General features: G+C 46.8%; 1 long non-coding RNA gene across 3 annotated transcripts; it reads left to right on the top strand.

Moving 5' to 3' along the window:
• The first annotated feature begins 5424 nt into the window (after window positions 1-5424).
• Window positions 5425-20396, top strand: LOC149122064 (uncharacterized). Of its 3 annotated transcripts, XR_016221015.1 has the most exons (4): window positions 5492-5591; window positions 15065-15324; window positions 18128-18304; window positions 19416-20396. It is a non-coding gene; the product is annotated as an uncharacterized LOC149122064 (long non-coding RNA). The 3 variants fall into 3 exon arrangements; XR_016221016.1 differs by lacking the exons at window positions 18128-18304; window positions 19416-20396 and adding an exon at window positions 15709-15974; XR_016221014.1 differs by lacking the exons at window positions 18128-18304; window positions 19416-20396 and having other exon boundaries at window positions 5425-5591; window positions 15065-15974.
• Window positions 20397-20604: the final 208 nt, after the last annotated feature.

A 20604-nucleotide genomic window follows, 5' to 3' on the forward strand; every position in this document is an offset into this window, starting at 1 on the left:
AAATCATTGTGATGACTGATGATGATGATGCTCAGTAGGTTTCCTGCAGGAATTGGGTATGGAGGACATTCGTTCATAACTGCTTCATGGTTAGGTGAGAGGCGGCACAGAGTAAAAAAGTAATGTTGGCTGTTGTTCTTACTATTGTTGCAGTCTAGTGGATTAAGCATTGAGATGTCTGAGAAAGGGTCAAGCAGGTAGCTAAAGTTGGGTTTGGGAAAATGCACATTCATTGCTGGCGCCACGGCTCACTAGGCTAATCCTCTGCCTGTGGCGCTGGTACTCCAGGTTCTAGTCCAGTTGGAGTGCCGGATTCTGTCCCAGTTGCTCCTCTTCCAGTCCAGCTCTCTGGTGTGGCCCGAGTAGAGAGTGGAGGATGGCCAGGAGAAGCGCCTGGCTCCTGGCTTTGGATCGGCGCAGTGCTCTGGCTGTAGTGGCCTTTGTAGGGTGAACCAATGGAAGGAAGACCTTTCTCTGTGTCCCTCTCTCACTAACTCTGCTTGTCAAAAAAAAAAAAAAAAAGAAAAGAAAAGAAAAGAAAAGAAAAGAAAGATAAAGAGAAAAAGATAAAGAAACTGCAATCTCAAGCCGGCGCCGTGGCTCAATAGGCTAATCCTCCACCTTGCGGCGCCGGCACACCAGGTTCTAGTCCCGGTTGGGGCGCCGGATTCTGTCCCGGTTGCCCCTCTTCCAGGCCAGCTCTCTGCTATGGCCAGGGAGTGCAGTGGAGGATGGCCCAGGTGCTTGGGCCCTGCACCCCATGGGAGACCAGGAAAAGCACCTGGATCCTGGCTCCTGCCTTCGGATCAGCGCGGTGCGCCGGCTGCAGCGGCGGCCATTGGAGGGTGAACCAACGGCAAAGGAAGAGCTTTCTCTCTCTGTCTCTCTCTCTCACTGTCCACTCTGCCTGTCCAAAAAAAAAAAAAAAAAAAAAAAAAGAAACTGCAATCTCATTAAGTGGGCATTTGACAGAAAATCATTAGGAAAACTCAGTGTGCTGGAAGTCAGTTTGATGAATCACCAGTTTACAGTTTACCGGATTCACCAAACTGATGGGCTGTGGCTTTAACATGTCAGGTCATGGAAAAAAAATGCTACATTAAAAGAAAAAAAGATTTCTTAGGGCCAGTGTTGTTCACTAGGTTAAGCTGCTGCTTGCGATACTAGCATCCCATATGGGCATCCATTTGTTTCCCAGTGGTGCCACTTATTATTAAAGATGTATTTATTTATTTGAAAGGCAGAGAGGCAGAGGCAGAGAGGGAGAGAAAGAGAGGTCTTCCATCCGCTGGTCCTCTCCCCAGATGGCCTCAACAGCTGGAACTCCACTTCTGATCCAGCTCCCTGCTAATGTGCCTGGGAAAGCAGCAGAGGGTGATCCAGTTGCTTGGGCCCCTGTGTTGTACCTGAGTGAGTGTAAACAAAGGAGCACCACACATTGATAAAATTTGATGGTCCTTTATTGCCGGCGGTGGAGAGTGGGCTCATGCCCAAAAGAACTCTCGACCCTGAAGCCCAAAGCAACAGGGTTTATAAAGGCAAAAACTGCAAAATTGGGATGGGAATACATGGTTGCTAGGATCGGGGGGAATACATGGTTATGGGGGTCAAGCTGACCTAAAACCGATGCGAAACGAGTATCAATTATAATCTTGACAATGCCAGTTGCAATCTTAACAATTTCAATTATAATCTTGACATTAATCCAGGTATTGGTTTTAATCATATGTAGGGCATAGACAAATTACATTTTTATCATTAACCCAGGTGCAGCCTATCCACTTCCAAGCTTGAGCGATCATGCTAGGGGGTTTCTATGCTCTGCCAGTGTGATGTAGTGGACTGCTATTGTTCAACTGTTTTAGACCATAGTTTCAGAGCAGAGCCTCATGGTGTATGTGTGGGGGGGAGGGCACCTTCCCAGAATGGAGTCTCAGGTTCCCCAAAATGGAATCCCTACTGTCAAGGTGTTACTTCGCCTGCACCCACACAGGATACCTGGATGAAGCTCCTGGCTTCTGCCTGGCCCAGGCTTGGCTGTTGCAGCCTTTTAGGAGTAAACCAGCAGATGGAAGATCTGTCTTTCCTTCTCTCTATGTAAGTCTACCTTTCAAATAATAATAAAGATTTATTTATTTATTTGAAGGCAGAGTTACAGAGACGAAGCGGGGGGAAGGGAGAGATATGGAGGTCGAGATCTTTCATCTACCAGTGCATGCCCCAAATGGGCACAATGGCCAGAGCTGAGCCAGGCTGAAGCCAGGAGCTTCTTCTAGTATCCTAAGTGGGTGCAGAGGCCCAAAGCCTTGGGCCTTCTTGCACTGCATTCCAGGCACATTAATAGGGAGCTGAATCAGAAGTGGAGCAGCCAGGAATCAAATTGATGTCCATGTGGGATGCTGGCATTGCAGACAGCAGCAGCCTAACCCACTGCACCCAACTCTGGCTCTGAAAATACTACATTTTGAACGGGTAAACCAAGAACTGAACATAGGTTTGGACTTTAAGTTAAACTGTTGACATCACAGAAACAATGGGGGAAATGAATATATAAGTCATTGATCCCAAAAGTGAAAAAAATTCCAAACTTCTGGGAAATAATAATAATAATAAAAAGTCCAGAGAAAAGACATTTAGGAAACACAAGTCCACTCTGTAGAGCACCAGAATCTCAAATTCATTTGTTACCACACTTTGTTTTATTCTTTTTTAAACTGATGACCTTTATCAAAATTGCCATGCTGATAACTTGATTGTGGTCAAATTTCTTCCAGCATCACTGGGAACTCTTCCTGTAGCACTTGAAACAGGTGTCAGGCTGGCAGGACGGAGTTTTTCAGTTCTCAGACATGTACAAGCCTGGTGGGAGCTCACAGTTGGCCAGTGGTGATTCTCCAAGGCCAAGCTGAACGGGAGTGGGAGCCAGGTCATAAAGCTGCCAGGAATTCCCCCAAGTTCTGGCTTTTCCTTGTAGGTGATAATTGGGAGGCATGTGTTTCTAAAGTTCACCTGAATACTTATTTCAGGGACTATATTTGTGCTGGTCACACCTACACTGCAGGGCTCAATACACAGGATTGGATGTGTGTTGGTGTCATAGGCAGGCATATAGGATAAGCTGTGGCTTAGCAGGTTATCACCCTAGCCTGAAGCACTGAAATCCCATATGGGTGCCAGTTTGAGAACTGGCTGCTCCACTTCTGATCCAGCTCTCTGCTGTGGGCTGGGAAAGCAGTGGAGGATGGCCCAAGTCCTTGGGCCCTGCATACGTGTGGGAGACCTGTAGGAAGCTCCTGGCTCCTGGCTTAGGATCTGCACAGTTCCAGCCATTGCAGCCATCTGAGGAGGGAACCAACAGAGGCAAGATCTCTTTCTCTCTCTCACTCTCTTGCTTTCAAATAAATAAATAAATAACATTTTAAAGGTTTTATTTATTTATTTGAGAGATAGAGTTATAGAGAGAGAGAGGGAGAGACAGAGAGAAAAGTCTTCCATCTGCTGGTTTCCTCCCCAAATGGCTGAAACAGTAAGAGCTGGGCCAATCCAAAGCCAGGAGCCTGGAGCTTCTTCCTGGTCTCCCATGCGGGTGCTGGGGCCCCAGCACTTGGGTCATCTTCCACTGCTTTCCCAGGCCACAGCACAGAGCCAGATCCGAAGAGAAGCAGCTGGGACTGGAACTGGGATGCTGGTGATGCAGGTAGAGGCTCAGCCTACTATGCCCCAGCAACGCCTGTAAATCTTAACAAAGCAAGGTCAATGCACTACTCCGTGAACATCCCGCGAAGTCAAGGTCCACAGGAAAAATATGAAAACTCTCCTGAGTTGTTCAGGTAGAAAAAGAGAGATTGTCCAATAGAGGTTGATGATTTAGAAGGTGAACCCTAAGATTGGGCAGTGTGGGAGCTGGTATGTTGACCTTTGCCAGTGATGTCTAAATAATGGCATGAGAATAGAAGTGACTGCCTGGAGTTGGGGAGAGCATAACAGCAAGTGAATTTACCTGGTCAAAATATTCTTTGAAACAAGTTTGATGGAAGAGGGAAAGGCACCATCTAGTGGAAATTCTCGGTGCTAAGGTACTGAACTTTGAATTACAGAAAAAAAAAAAAAAAAAAAAAAAGCCAGGGAAACCAGGCTAGGTCCAACTTAAATTTTTTAAAGATTTATTTATTTATTTGAAAGTCAGAGCTACACGGAGAGAGAAGGAGAAGGGGGGAAGAGAGAGAGAGAAAGAGATCTTCCATCCTCTGGTTCACTCCCCAATTGCCTGCAATGGCTGGAGCTGCACTGATCTGAAGCCAGGAGCCAGGAGCTTCTTCCAGGCCTCCCATGTGGTGCAGGGACCCAAGCACTTAGGCCATCCTCTACTGCTTTCCCAGGCTGTAACAGAGAGCTGGATCGGAAGTGGAGCAGCCTGGACATGAACCAGTGTCCATATGGGATGCCGGCACGGCAGGCCGTGGCTTTCCCCACTATGCAACAGCATCGGCTCCCCAACTTAATTTTAGTTCATTTTCTCTCAGCCCTAGTGTCCTTTCAGACGTCCAGTTCTCAAACTATTCTATGGAGGTTTTGGCTGTTTTGAATGAATTATTTCAATGATTTAATTACTGTATGATGTTAGACTTATATTGACTTTTTAAGATTTGTTTTATTTGAAAGAGTTACAGAGAGAGAGAGAGAGAGAAGAATCTTCTTCCCAGATGGCTGCAACAGGCAAGGCTGGGCCAGGCCAAAGCCAGGAGCCTGGAGCTTCTTCTGAGTCTCCCATGTGGGTGGCAGGGTCCAAAGCCCTTGGGGCATCTTCCACTGCTTTCCCAAGCCATTAGCAGGGAGTTGGATGGGAAGTGAAGCAGCCAGGATATGAGCCAGCACCCGTGTGGGATGCTGCCATACCCGCTATACCTTAATGCTGGCCCCTTATGCTGACTTTTGAAAACCGTTTATTTTTGTGTACCTGAGAGGCTGAGTGAGAGAGAGCAAGAGAGAGAGAAACCTTCTGTTTGCTGGTTCACTCCCCAAATGTCTACAACAGCCAAAGCTGGGTCAGGCTGAAGCCAGGAACCTAGAAATGCATCCAGGTCTCCCAGTGTAGGCTATAGGGCCCATGCACCTGAGCCATCACCTGCTGCTTCCCTGGTTACTTTGGTGTGAAGCCGGATTGGGAGCAGAGTAACTGGGACTGGAACCCACACTCTGCTATGGGCTGGGGGCATCCTACGTGGCAGCTTAACAAGCTTTGCCACAATGCCTGCAGTCTTATATTCTTTAACGTCCTCATTCGCTGTGAGTCTCTGGCCTCACCAGCCTCCAAACTCTCAGTTATCAGTTATCATTTGGCCAGGGCTAAATGAGAAAATTAGTTCCAGTGGGTGTTCAGTGACTGGAGATACAAATGGAGATTTTGGAAGGCCAGTTGTGCCTAGGGGGAGCTGTGTGTAGGGTGTGGCAGGGGCTGGAGAGGGGCTGGATCTAAGGCGTGCCTAGGGTGGCCATCCCAGGTTTATATTAAATGAATACTGTGCAAGCCTCCCTCACTTCACTGCCCAGGAAGACAGTCTCAGGAGGGCTCCCAGACATGGCTTCCAATGGTGAGTTTCCGTGTGCGGCTTTGTCCGAAAGGCTGGGTTCTCTCTGTCCTGGTGTTCTGTGGGGGTTTGAGCTTTCGTCTATCAGAAGTACAGGCTCGTGGTCCAGGGGCCACTAGTGTCACAGGTGTCATTGTCTCTGGCTACCACCTGGCTGAATGCAGGGGTAGGATTTCCCAAAGGCTCAGGTGTTTAAAAATTAACCCAACTTGGGGTTGCCTTAAAAAGTTTTCTGCATTTTAAAGATGTACGTGCAAGTAGTTTAGGTAGAACAGTGTCTTGGGTTCCCTTCAGAATGAAGGGGTGGGAGGTGTGGGGAAAGATGGGAAGGGTAGGGGTAGGAACCAGCTTTGGTCGTGTATTGCTGGAGCAGGGAACTTCACAGTGTCAGTGGAAAAGTGGAATTCAGAAATGTTTTCATGCAAAAAAACACTTTGAAACCAAGAATAGGTGTTTCATGATATTCGTTTCTCTGAGGACTTCTTCTATTGGAGCCGAGTTAGATTCTTCAGGCAGCGCCGGCCGTTATGGCCATTTGGGGAATGAACCAATGGACGGAAGACCTTTCTCTCTGTCTCTCTCTCTCTCTCTTTCTACCTCTGCCTGTGAAAAAAAAAAAAAACAACCTGGAGTTGCAAGGTCTTGGGGTTCTGGCCCTGACTTCTTTCTCTAAACAAGCACTGGGTGAGAAAAGTCCTGGGTCAGCACCAGTCTGTCTGGCAGCTTGTGAGTGTGACATCTCAATCAACTCGCAGAGGCCTCCCAGCTCTAGGAGGTCTTCAGAAAATCCTTGGAAAGTGCCCATGGTGGAGGGGGAGCCCTCTCAGCTCCTCACTCTGTCCTGGAGGCAAAATCCAAGGCCCCAGAACAATGGTGCCCTTAGGGTGTGAAGCCCTTCCAGAAGCTGCTCTGGATCACAGGGGAGGGAGGGGCCTCCCAGGTGAAGATTGTGGGCTCAGCTGCCAGTTTTACTGCTGAGATTTTATTTAAACAAACAAATTTGATTTCAAACAAAACAACAACCAGTGTGTTTTTAAAATGTGTGTTTATGTTTCTGTGTGGGAGCAAACTGTTGAAATCCATACTTAATGTATACTAAGCTGATCTTCTGTATATTAAGATAATCAAAAATGAATCTTGATGTGAATGGAAGGGGAGAGGGAGTGGGAAAGGGGAGGGTTGTGGGTGGGAGGGACGGTATGGGGGGAAAGCCATTGTAATCCATAAGTCGTACTTTGGAAATTTATATGCATTAAATAAAAGTTTAAAAAAAAATGTGTGTTAAAGGTATACACATTGCTGGTCAGAAATACTGGGAACTTTTCCTGTGGAGCTCTAGTGAGTGGCCGGGCTGGGGGTGTTAGGTAGGAAGTCAGTTATGAGCTTATGTGTGTGTGTGACATAAAGGCCTAAAGAGAAGACATCTATGTTCAGCATATGCATCTGCTGACAATGTTTCAGGGGCAGCCCGGTATTCACATTCTGCCCTACCCCCTTCTTCCTGATAACCTTCCAGGTGGGGGGCGGTCCCCACCCCTTCTGCCTGACAAATCTTCCACAATCTCCCAGATGCAGCCCAGTGTCTGCATTTCAAACACCCTGCTCCGGATCCCCATTCTCTAGAGGGTCCTACTCACCTTTCCTGTGAACCCAGGATGGTACCAGCTAGGCTCCTCTTGTCTGATACCTTCAAGGGAAAACTCAGATAGGAGCTTCTTAATATTTACAGCCATAAAATCCTTTGTTTCAGGAGGAGATGTGTGAAGACAAAGACCCATCTCCTTAACCCTATCCCCCCCACCCCCCCCCCCCGGCCTCAACCAGACTGCACACTCAGCCCTCTGCCTCTCTGCTGAGCTGCCCGCCTGGTCTGGCCAGGTGTACTCTCTCCACTCAACCACGTAACCTCGCTCCTTCCTCCCCTCCCCCCCCAAGTCCCAGCGACTGCACTCTTTCCCAGGTCCTGTCTGGAGAGGTGCCCATCCATCCTTATGGATGCCCCTTCCCTAATAAACCTTGCTATTTTACCTCCCACTACTCTCTGTCTCATGCCTGAATTCTTCTTGCGTGAAGACAAGAACCCTGCATTTTCTCCAGTAACATTTTGGTGACCACGGAGGGACTTTGAGAAGACATTGGAGGTCAGTATTCCTTCCCTCAAGCAGGACCAGATCTGTGGAAGTGACCACTGAGTGTCCAGCACCCCACAGCTCTCTGAGAACACGGAGTCCCCCAGGCTACAGCTTAGCTATGGCCGAAACTCCAGAGGGATTGTAAGGAAGGGGAGGGAAATTAGGAAGGGCAGTTGGCTGAGAGCCTGGAGACCCCCTGAGCTTTCTTTGGCTTCCCGGCAGCCGGACTGTGACCCGAGGACCAGGTCTCTCTCTCGGAGGGATGCCTGGTCACGCTGCCTACTGCTACGCGAGCAGGGCTTAGCTTCGGCCGAGGCTAATATTGGCCCTCCAGGTAAACTCGGACAACTAGGTAGTGGGCAATCTTGAGTGATAGGAGATTTCAAACACCCACTCAGCCCCAGACATCAGGGCTTTTCCCTATGCTCTCCTCCAGCTGGGATTTGTAGGGGAAGGTGAGGGCAGTCGCTCAAGTCTCATCCTCTGTAGCTTTCCGTCTCCCTCCCCCACTCTTGGCTAGGCTCTGCTCATCTCCATTCCTACACTGCTGGCCTGGAGAAAGGGAGAGGGAATTCCACAGGTCTCTCCACCTAGGGAAAAGCTGTTACATGTTAACCTTTTCCAACCTGGTAGAAGGTTTTCTGTCTTTGCAGCTTATGGTAGCTCTGGTGCGTCTTAAAGTTTTTGTGAACCATTACTGTTGCTAAGCTTTGATTGCCTGAGGACTGAATCTGGAAAGGAGCTGAAGTTAACCATCTGTTTTAATTGACTGAGTGTCTGCAGTAGTCCTGATTGATCTGGATTTGGTTGAATTATAGGAGGTTCCCAGCACTCTTGGTGAAATGGCACACCTACCCAACCCCACGGCCAGTCCTGCTAGGCCCCGGCGTGCGCAGTCTTCCCTGTAAATGGGGGATCCCAGCCTTTCTCTGCACTCTATTCCAGTCCTTGTGGCCTGCTGCACCCAGGCAGGCATAGCCAGATATCTCTAGGGAGAGCACTCCCCCCACCCACCCAGGGCTGCTTTTTTTCTCCCCTGGAGGAATTTCCAATTCAATACTACTGCTGGCCTTACCTAAGGGAGCCAGAACACGTAATCCATTAACCCTTTCCAACCTGATGGGTTTCTCTTTGCAGTTCATGGAAGCCTAAGCAATGGGCTCATATGCTGATGACTAGTTCTTTTCTGTGCTGCTGTCCCTGACTCATCTGATGAGAGCATTCGTTCACGTGCCTTGAAGGTTTTGTGTTTTTCTATTGCCATTATGAGTCTTGATTGGGAAAACTGCAACGCGAAGTTGTTTACATTATTTGTCTGTTTTAATGTTTGAGTGATTACCCAACTGATCAGAAACATACTAATTGTTGACTAAACCACTTGACTCTCTGACAGCTTAAATTCTAAACCAAGTCTTCCAACTTTGAGCTTCCAATCAGATCCCTGGAACTCTCAAAGGACGAGACTCTAAAATTTGTTAAAGTAACAGCTGTTTGAGTCAACTCAGATTATGTGAAATGTATTAAAATGTTGTAAATGGTGTCAGACCTATGCTGTATTCATGTTTTTGCTTTCCAGCTAGAGTGGTCTTATGAAAATGAGAAGTAAATTCTGTGTATACAGGCCTTTATGTTGTTAACTAAAGTAAGCCAATACAGATTGGTTCAGAGAATTGAGTTAATGCAAACGCCCTTAGGTTTGCTCATTGGCTCACTTGCTCAGTTTTACATGTCTTTGATATGCTTTAAACTTGTTTCTCTTAATGATGAAGATCTTTTCAAAGTTGTAAACATGCACTAGTGTCCCTGTTGCTGTTCAGGTGTTATCCTTATGTTACTTAAAAGCATGGGAAATGTAATTTTGACTTTTAATTCAGATAATGGTGTGGTATTCATTAATAACTCTGTTTTAAGTTATCTAGGCATCGGTGCTAAGTAAAACTTGGGAAAATGTATTATGTGTACTTTTAACATCTCAAATTTGATAAGAGAGACTGAGTTTGTTAGCATGTATTCTCATAGGTTGTCCATACATGACAATTCAAGACTATGTAAAAGTAACTACACATGTAAAGTTTCAGAAGGTGTGAGCAAGTCATGAAAAGTTTTAAAAGGTTTACAATTTTAAAATTGTTTACAGAGTTTTCTTTAAGTTGAGTGTTAATGCCAAAATTACACTGACCTAAAGTTGAAGTCTGATCTTCTATTATAACAATGGGATTTTCATTTATTTTATTTTATTTTTATTTTTTGACAGGCAGAGTGGACAGTGAGAGAGAGAGACAGATAGAAAGGTCTTCCTTTGCCATTGGTTCACCCTCCAATGGCCACCGTGGCTGGAGTGCTGCGGCTGGTGTACCGCGCTGATCCGACGGCAGGAGCCAGGTACTTATCCTGGTCTCCCATGGGGTGCAGGGCCCAAGTACTTTGGCCATCCTCCACTGCACTCCCTGGCCACAGCAGAGAGCTGGCCTGGAAGAGGGGCAACTGGGACAGAATCCGGCGCCCCAACTGGGACTAGAACCCGGGGTGCCGGCGCCGCAAGGTGGAGGATTAGCCTAGTGAGCCACGGTGCCGGCCAACAATGGGGCTTTTAAAAAATGTGTACTAATGTTAGTAAATGGTCTCAATCGTAAATCTTAAATCTGTTTTTGCAAAAACTGTAACGTCTCTTTTTAACAGTGTCTGCTTAATCGGTTACTCTGCCATTTCTAAAGTTAGGTCCTGTAAGCTCTTTTTGACTCTGTTAAATAATTCTGAGTTATGTGATGATTTTGTGTGCTAACTCTAATGTTCAAGGTTTTTATTTCTGGTTTATTCGACAACAAGAGACATAGCATTCATGTTCTGCCAAAGTAATCTATTGTGTACTCTACTGTCTCTGTTAAGTTCAGATTGATGAAAAGCATTGTTAAATATCATTATGATTAGATCTGGTCTAAAAGTGTTAAAATCACCCTGACTATTGAATGGCTATCATTTCAGGATGTTAAGGAATTTTGACCAGATACTCTAAGTTCTCTTGGCACCTTTAACAGACGTTCTGAAAATCAAAGTTCTAAATTATCTGGACTTTTGACATCCCCAGAGGGCCCCTGGAGATGTCGAAAGAGATATCTCTCATCTTGCAGAGATAATAACCAATCAGCTGTTTAGATTAAAAGTGGTGCCAAGATGTGAAATGATGCTAAACTTCAGTTATAAACGTGTTTCTTTCTAGCTGCTCCAGTCTCTGGCTCAGAAGCCAGATCCTTTAAAGAGGGACTGACAAAGTCTCTGTCCAGCTAATGCTGAACAACCAGGCATTGCTAGTTCAAATGTATTGCTAGTTCAAATGTGCATCAAATGGGAGGTCTAGCCAAAAGGGAGAAAGTGTTCCAAAAGAGACTTAGAGACGACGGGGGATGGTTATGCGGCAGATGCTAGAGAACTGGGTTCCAGGATCCCAAGAAGCTCTAGTGTCCACAGGCTACACAGTGAAAGCCCAGAAGCCCAAAAACTTAAACTTATGGGTTACACGGTAAGACTAGTTAAACCCGGAAACCCAGGCCCATAACCCACTGGCTACATGGTAAATATCTGGAAGCCAAAGGATGGCAGAGACGTCTGCCACAACTTCTCCTCTAAGTCAGGCTATGCAGTAAACACTGGTCAAATGCCAGTTAAATCTGAAAGCCCAGGAAGTCAGGCTAGAGACCCAATTTGCTGCCTCACTTCTCTTTTCTCTTCCAGAAGGGAAGTTACTATAGTTCTGCAGGACTCTCCATTGTGATGTACAGTTTGATCCCCAGACCTTATGTAAGGGATGACTGACCTTTTCTATAATAATGCCTGGCCACAGTATAGAGGACCAAACAGCATAGCCAGAAAAATAGGTTAAACTATGAAATAATGTGACAGCTAGATTGATTTTTCAGTGTATGCGGTAAATGGGCAGAACTTCCCCTTTACACCAAACTGAGGGATAGATAGGAAATTGCACTGATGACCTCAAAGTATGCAAGCAGGTCACCACAGTTGATCTTCCCTAAAAGGTCATAGTTCTCCTCATGGGTATGGTCTTAACTTGCAGGAAAATACTAAGTGTCAGAATTTGCCCATGACCATAGGTTTTTAGCTCACCCTGATATTAAAGAAATCTTCAAAAATCAGGGATGGGTTGAGCACCCCCTTGACTGACATCATAGAGGCTGCCTCCATGGTCTACTTTATTAGAGACCAGGAGAATGAGGAGCAAGCTAGCAGCAGGAGTGATGTAGGGATGGGCAACAGGCCAATCAATAGCTGTTCTGCACGGTGATCTGCCATCAAGGAGACCCAGCAAGGCCAGTGCACCCCAAATGGCACCTGTTGCTGATATAAGGAGCCAGGGTATTGGGCAAGCAGCTGTCATGACAGCAACTGCCTTCTGTCAGCTCTGCCAAGAGCAAAGCCACTGGACACGGAACGGCCCTGGGTGTCGAAGGACTCCTGGTTCAGAACTGCGGACCTTGTGGCCCTGAGCTAAAAAGCCATTGGCTCTGCCCAGCCTCTGCCCAGCTTCCAGCTCCAGCCACTGCTATTGGGGATGGCTTAGGGTCAGTGAAACGTAAGTTGCCTATTTCTATCAGCCTCCTATTCAGCTCTCCTCCTACTCCAGCCATGTAATGCAAGTCAACAGGGTGCCTCCCTTAAAGGAGATTTGCATCTCTTGTGATTCTCTTCCAGCACCTCATGGATAGGTCTGGGCCTCACACACCCAGCCAGGCCTTAAAAGTCTATCCAACAGTATTAAGCTTAGAAAGCCCTCCCTGCCAGTTCCTAAAAACAGGGCTTTTAGTAACAGCTAACTCAGATAGTCCTGCACCTATTTGGACAGGTCCTCACTGAGGACTTAAAGGGCCTATCTCTTGAGGGGGGTGCACAATAATCCATAATGTAGATGGTTAAATGTAAATGATTTGTTGGTTTGTCTTTTCCCAGCCTGAGACTCTAGTCTTGTACATTGGCTTAACTTTCTAGCAAAACTAGCAATTAGGTATCCAGAGGTGTGGGGAGCAACTGGGAGCAACTCGGACTAGACTAAGTTACTGGAATTAAGACTTATTCTATGCATCTGCTCTCCCACAATATGGCGCTGGGAGAGGAGGAAACAGCTTCTACACAGCTGCCTCCAGTTCAACCAATAAACTGTAGGACCTGCTCCTGATTGGAGGAGAGCAGCGTACTCGGCGTGTGGGTAGCAGAGTTGGGATTGGTGGAAGAGGACTATAAAGGAGGAGAGAGACAACATGCACCAGGAACATCTATCTGAAGGAACACCTGAGCAGCCCCCGAGAGAGCCGGTCGGCGGTGTGCCGCTCCCCCGCAGAAGTGGGGAAAGTGGCAGGGGGAGCCGCCCTTCCACAGAGGTGGAAGGGACGGTAGCCAACCCAGGAAGGACCAGCAGCAAACCCGGGAAGGGCCGAGCAGACAAAAGAACAACGCAGGGTCCTGTGTCGTTCCTCCACGAAGAGGGGGAGCGACAAGAGGAAAACAAAGCATTGCTAGTCCATTAGAGTTTTAATTATTTAACCCTTATCCTCACCCCTGGGGAGAGAAAACCAGCCCTAGAGAGGATATGGGCCATGCAGCAAATTCCTACTTCTGCAAACTTCAGGCAGTCCCAGTTTTCTCTATCAGGTTCCTAGATACAGGGAAACAGCACAGTTCCTAAACCAGGCTCCTGACAGGCAGCCAAAGCAGAGCCCCCTCCTTTGAGGGAAAGAGAAACCACAGCCTTTGCTCAGCAAAAGGATGCTATGACTAAAGCCCCTGTGCTAGGACTGCCAAATCCAGAGAGACCCTCCCAGCTGTACATCACTGGGAGGCAGGGAGGCACCTTAGGAGGGTTAACTCAGGATCTGGGACCTGTTAAGCAACCTGTGGGATACTTTTCTAAAACCTTAGACATGGTTGCACAAGGATGGCCTCTCTGCCTAAAGACAATGGCAGCAGCTGCCTTGCTGACAGAGGAGGTATCTAGAATTACAGTGGGACAAGACATCGCCCTTTATACCCCACATCAAATAAATTCTCTATTAGAGCAAAAGGGCTCTCACTGGCTCGCAGATAGCAGAATACTAAAATATCAGGTCCTCCTTCTAGAAAACCCTCAGGTAAAAATAAGGCATTGCTCTAATCTAACCAAGCTACTTTAATGCCAGTTCCAGGAGAAAGGGGTATCCTCCACTCCTGTGCTGAGACTATAGACTTGATCTATGCCAGCAGAAGGGACCTAAAAGACAGCTCCCTGACTATCACAGATGAAGTTTGGTTCATAGATGGAAGCAGCTTTGTCAGACGGGACCTGCTTCTCAGGGTATGCAACAGTTATGGCATGGCACGTTACTGAAGCGTGCTCTGCCCCCAGGAAGTTCTGCTCAGTTAGCAGAACTGATCACTTAACTAGAGCTCTAGAACTAGGTAAGGATAAGAGAAAATAACTCCCAGGGGTCTATACAGCAAAAGGGAACTTACCCCAAGGAAGGCTGGCAAACAGATTTTACACAGCCTCTGTCAATGCTATAGGTACCTGCCTGCTTGTACTTATAGGCACCTTTACTGGATGGGTAGAAGCCTTCCCAGCCAGAAGTAAAAGAGCTCAGGAAGTGAGCAAAACTGTCCTGAAGGAAGTTATCCCATGCTTTGGTCTTCCAAAATCTTTACAAAGCGACAATGGGTCTTCCCTCATCTCCCAGGTTACACAAGGGATTTGTAAGGCCCTAGGAATAACCTGATCCCTTCACTCTGCATGGAGACCTCAGTCTTCCAGTAAGGTAGAAAGAGCCAACGAGGCTCTATGGAAAACATCACGAGTATAGAAATGTGTGGTTGGTAAGAAAGGTTAAGAAGGAAAGAGTGTTCTTGGTAAGAAAGGTTAAGAAGCAAAGAGTTTTTTTAAAATGAGGAAAGGACATGGTTTGTAAGAATGACTTTATCCTGATGGCTAGTTTACTCTAGACTGGAATGGAAATGATGGAATGTTTCAAGTAAGTTGAAGAGGGTGCGTGGAAGTTACAAAAGGTTATAAAAGAAAGACATATTGGACATGCTAACTGCTTCTCTGAGAGGTATCTGTGCCATGTTCCAGGAAGAATGTTGTCTCTGGGTCAATCAGACTGGACAGGTACAGACCCAAATTTGTACTTTTTCTGGATAAAGCCAAACAGCTCCGGGACCAGGCCAAGCAGGACTGGGATTTCTGGCCTGACATCTGGTCATGGAAATCCTGGCTATTTCCTCTCCTTGGCCCAATAACTCTGTAATCTTGCTGCTTCTCTTTGGACTGTGTGTTTTTAATGCCCTTGTTTGTTTTGTCTCTAACAGACTAAAAGCTGTCAAATTCCAAATGGTCGTCAGACAAGGCTTCCAGCCCATTCCACTGGACGACCTGAGCAGCCCTCTGGACCGAGCAGGACAGTCTTTCCAAGGCCACTGTTGCACACCATAAGACAAATAGCAAGAGGAAATACCCAAATCCTCCTCGATGCTCACATGCCAGCTTCGAAGAAGTTACAGAAAATGGAACTCCACCCATAATCCCAAAGAAGAATTTTGGGTATTGCCTCTTGAGGGGAGAATGTTAGGTAGGAAGTCAGTTATGAGCTTATGTGTGTGTGTGACATAAAGGCCTAAAGAGAAGACATCTATGTTCAGCATATGCATCTGCTGACAATGTTTCAGGGGCAGCCCGGTATTCACATTCTGCCCTACCCCCTTCTTCCTGATAACCTTCCAGGTGGGGGGGGGTCCCCACCCCTTCTGCCTGACAAATCCACAATCTCCCAGATGCAGCCCAGTGTCTGCATTTCAAACACCCTGCTCCGGATCCCCATTCTCTAGGGGGTCCTCCTCACCCTTCCTCTGAACTCAGGATGGTGCTAGCTAGGCTTCCTCCTGTCTGATACCTTCAAGGGAAAACTCAGATAGGAGCTTCTTAATATTTACAGCCATAAAATCCTTTGTTTCAGGAGGAGATGTGTGAAGACAAAGACCCATCTCCTTAAAAACCCCTGGCCTCAACCAGACTGCACACTCAGCCCTCTGCCTCTCTGCTGAGCTGCCCGCCTGTTCTGGCCAGGTGTACTCTCTCCACTCAACCATGTAACCTCACTCTTTCCTCCCCTCCCCCCGCCCAGTCCCAGCGACTGCACTCTTTCCCAGGTCCTGTCTGGAGAGGTGCCCATCCATCCTTATGGATGCCCCTTCCCTAATAAACCTTGCTATTTTACCTCCCACTACACTCTGACTCACGCCTGAATTCTTCTTGCATGAAGACAAGAACCCTGCATTTCTTCCGGTAACAGGGATAGGGACCAGATACCCTGGAGCATTTCAGAGATAGATGCTCCCCAGGGAAGTTTTGCTGGGAACAGAAAGTGCCCTTATCCCCTCTTTGCCTCTTCTGGAAGGAAAGAGTTACAACCAACAGTGTGTTCTCTGTTTGAATTTGGGTTCATACAAAATGCTTTACACAAATTACTCATATAATCTATATGTTTAAAAATATTTATTTATATTTATTTGAAAGGCACAGTTACAGAGAGATAGAGAGAGGGATCTTCCATCTACTGGTTCACTCCCCAGTTGGCAGCAAATGGCCAGGGCTGGGCCAGGCCGAAGCCAGGAGCTTCTTCCCAGCCTCCCACATGGGTGCAGGGGCCCAAGCACTTGGGTCATCCTCTGCTGCTTTCCCAGGGCTTTAGCGGGGAGCTGGATGGGAAGTGGAGCAACTGGGACTTGAGCTGCACCCATATGGGATGCTGGACTGGAGGCAGAGGCTTAACTTGCCATGTCACAACACCAGCCCCGAATTTAAAACAAAACAACAACAAGTGTGTTTCTAAATGTATGTTAAAGGGATACAAATTGCTTGTATACCTTTTGGGGGCTGGTGCTAAGGTTCAGTAGTTTAGTGCCCTGGCCTGAAGTGGTGGAATACCATATGGGTGCCACTTTGAGAAGTGGCTGCTCCACTTCCAATCCAGCTCTCTGCTATGGCCTGGGAATGCAGTAGAAGATGGCCCAAGTTCTTGGGCCCCTGCACGCAAGCCAGGAAGAAGCTCCTGGCTCCTGGCTCTGGGTCAGTGCAGCTCCAGCCATTGAGGCCAATTGAGGAGTGAACCATCAGATGGAAGATCTCTCTCTCTGCCTCTCCTTTCTCTGAGTAACACTGACTTGCAAATAAATAAATAAATATTTTTTAAAAACCCACAAAACCCCATTTCACTGCTAAATGCTTAAGATATTTCTTTAAAAATTTTTTTGAATATTTGTTTTATTTATTTGAAAGGCAGAGTTACAGAGAGGCAGAGAGAGAGAGAGAGAGATAAAGAGAAAAGAGAGAGGGGTCTTCCATCTGCAGGTTCACTCCCCAAATGCCTCAATGGCCAGGGCTGGGCCAGGCAGAAGCCAGGAGCATGGAACTCCATCTGGGTCTCCCACATGGGTGGTGGGGGCACAAGCACTTGGCCAGTTTTCCACTGCTTTCCCAGGGGATTCAGCGGGGGGCTGGACTGGTAGAGCAGATGGACTCAAATCATTGCTCATGTGGGATGCTGATGTCCCCAGGGGCAGCTTAACATACTGCAGCCCAACCCCTGGCAGCTAGGTTATACCCTTAGAAGCAGGCATATGAAGGTTGTTAATTCGGTTTGCAGTCCTTGTAAGTTTTTTCACTTAAATTCTGAGTTAGGAAAAACAGGATTGCCTCGTGTCAGTTCTTCTAGTGGCCTCTGCAGCAGAGAACTGTGCACACATTGGTTTGTCCGTAAAGTCTACTCCCCTTCCAGCATCCAACAGATGAGCACATACCGGAGGACAGGTTTAGACCCTCGGTGCTTTCCTCCCGCTGGCATGTCTGACATGGGTGAAGGATATGACCTGTGGACTTGGTGTTAAATCTTCAAGTGCCATTTAGTGACACATTTGAGGGTATGCCCACTTTCAACTTCATTGCATTGAGCAAAAAAGCCCACGCGGTGATAACAAGCAATAGGGGTACCAGACCTATCCTTGTCAATCCGTGTTAGTCCTTTGACACTTTGCCCCCATATATTTAAATTATTGTTTACCACATTGTTGTCAGCTGCTTTATTTGCATTGCCTCAAGTACTAATGTGGCTGGGTGTTTTCCCACCATCTCTGTCTTTGTAGTATATCAATTTTTGCTAAAGAAAACCTTCTTCACTCCTGTTATCTTTATGACCTAAATACTATCATCTTCTCACCATAAGTTTCAAAAGATATGCCCACAGTCCATTATTCATTTTATTATGACTAGGTAAGAGGGAAGGTATCACCTTTCTAAAATTTTATTCTATCACAGAGGTCTTTTGTTTTTCTGGATCTTGCTAATATTCTCATGTTTTCTCTCTCTGTATTTTTCAGGAGATGGTCATGACAACATAGAAACACAACATGGAAGAAGACAAGGAAAAGCACGCCATCAATTTACACCTGAGGAACTGCACATACTGAATCAATCATTTGCAGAGTCCTTATCCCGACTATACGACCAAGGAGGAACTGGTCAAAAAACTCCATTGTTCGTTTTACACAATCGAGGTACATAAACTACATAGGTATTTACATGAATATGTCTTTGTGGACAATAATAAAAAAGCAACTAATTATGAAAAAGTATAACAGCATTTCATCACATAAGACAGGGTTGACATTTGGTCCCATTTCTTCTTCATCTCATTGTGGATGTGACTATATTAAAACATATTATGTGTTATTTTTGAAAAAGATTTATTTATTTGAAAGTCAGAGTTACACAGAGAGAGAGAAGGAGAGGCAGAGAGAGAAAGGTCTCCCATCTACTGGTTCACTCCCCCACTGGCCTCAACGGCCGGAGCTATGTTGATCCGAAGTCAGCAGCCAGGAGCTTCTTCTGGGTCTCTCATGTGGGTACAGGGGCCCAAGCACTTGGGCCATCTTCCACTGCTTTCCCAGGACATAGCTGAGAGGTGGATTGGAAGTAGAGCAGCCAGGACTTGAACTGGTGCCCATAAGGAATGCCAGCTCTTCAGGTGGCAGCTTTACCCACTACGCCACAGCGCTGGCCCCAATTATCCTCATTTTACAAAGGAAAAAAGAGGAGTAGAGGTTCCACGAAACACTTAGGGTAAGGTATGAAGTAACACTGCTAAGTTATGGCAGACGCTTGTTTGTTTTGGGTATGGCCTTTGAAGAAAATGACATTTAAAATACGATTTAGAATACGTTGAATTAGGAATTCATTCTGGAAAAGCAGTTGGAGTAAAATAAGCAAGCTAAGAGAATGTATTTTGAGAACAGCTGCTTCACGTCTAAATGCAGAGGGTGCAAATAGGTTGGTAGAAGATTTGGAAAAGTAGGGATTTGCTCATACATAAGGGCCCGTGCCTCCTGTGAAGGCAGATGGGAATCCAGAATTGTGCACAATTACATGATTTTAATTATTATAAATGTATACTTATATATACATTTACATATCATATTTACTGTAAATGCATTCTCATATTATAAATATAATAACACAGGAAGCCCTAGGAAAGCGTGCTTGCATTTTTCATGTCTTACTCAATGTCACGAAGCAAATCAGTGATGACACTGATCCTAAGATGAACTACAAAATTCTCTTACATTGTGGGATATATAGACTCGAAAATAATTTCTGTTTCTTTTTTAGAACTGGTTCCAAAATAAAAGAGCCAGGCTACCAGCCAGGAAGAGACGCAGAGTGCTTGAAGTCAGGATGCCGTATGCACTCCCTGTCCAAGGTCCCCCAGGTGTAAGCCTGCAGAATTCCCAGGAGCGGTCTCCCAAGGCTGCCCAGGCATCTGTGCAGGGCGGAGCTGTCTGCTCCACTCCACCCACATGGGAGGTTCCCAGCCCGCTCTACGGCTCCTGGGATTCTGGGGTTCGAGGTGCTCAAGAGGCACCGAGCTATGCTCTGGAGAATCAAGGGAACGTAGGAGGTGGATCTTTTCCCCGTGGCGTTCCAGGAGCAAGGTTTATTCATCCTTTTTCATCTGCACCGTATTTTGGGAGGTCCAGGTCAGAGATGAGGGTCATGCAGCCTGATTGGCCTTCCCTGCTACCCGGTGTTCCCAGTGCTCAGGGAGCGATGCAACAGCTGCAGGAGCAGAAGAGCTCTTTTCGTTACCCACCATGTGAAGAATGGCAGCAGAATGGCTGGGGAACGCACCCTCAGCAGCCCCAGCAGCCTCCGGATTACTGGCAGGAGCCGCCCTCCCAGGACCAGTTTCCAATGCAGCAGAATCACAACAGCGCAGAGAACAGGGTGCCTTTTCAAAGCGTCATTCATGAAAGCCTGTGGGTCCACCCTAGAGCTCAGCCCCTGGTCCTCCAGTGGAAAGTGGTTCCTGAGAAGACTTGGCCACTGCCACCCATCCTCAAGGCCTCCCAACTTGAGCCAGGCACCAGAGTGGACCCTGGGTTCAAGTGCCAGCTGCTCCACTTCTGATCCCGCTCCCTGTTAATATGCCTGGGAAAACAGCAGAGGAGAGCCCCTGCATCCTTGTGGGAGACCCGCAAGAAGCTCCTGGCTCTTGGCTTCAGCCTGGCCCAGCACCGGTCATTGCTGCCATTTGGGGAGTGAGCCAGTGGATGGAAGACTTCTTCCTCTGTCTCTGCCTCTGTTGTAAATCTGCCTTTCAAAAAAAGAGAAATAAATATTTTTTAAAACAACCTTTCTTCGCCAGTCTGGGAAACGTGATGTTGTAGATTTAACATTATGCAAGGAGATGCCACCAGGAGTATCCAAAGCCATGAGCAAGTGAGCAGCACCTGTGGGTGGTCAAGGGGGGATATTGGAGAAATAGGTCTGCTTGCATGCAAAATTAGGCAAAACTGAT

Source organism: Oryctolagus cuniculus, chromosome 15 (assembly GCF_051225735.1).
Source record: "Oryctolagus cuniculus isolate XC-2025 breed Fujian yellow rabbit chromosome 15, ASM5122573v1, whole genome shotgun sequence".
NCBI classification, from domain to species: Eukaryota; Metazoa; Chordata; class Mammalia; order Lagomorpha; family Leporidae; genus Oryctolagus; species Oryctolagus cuniculus.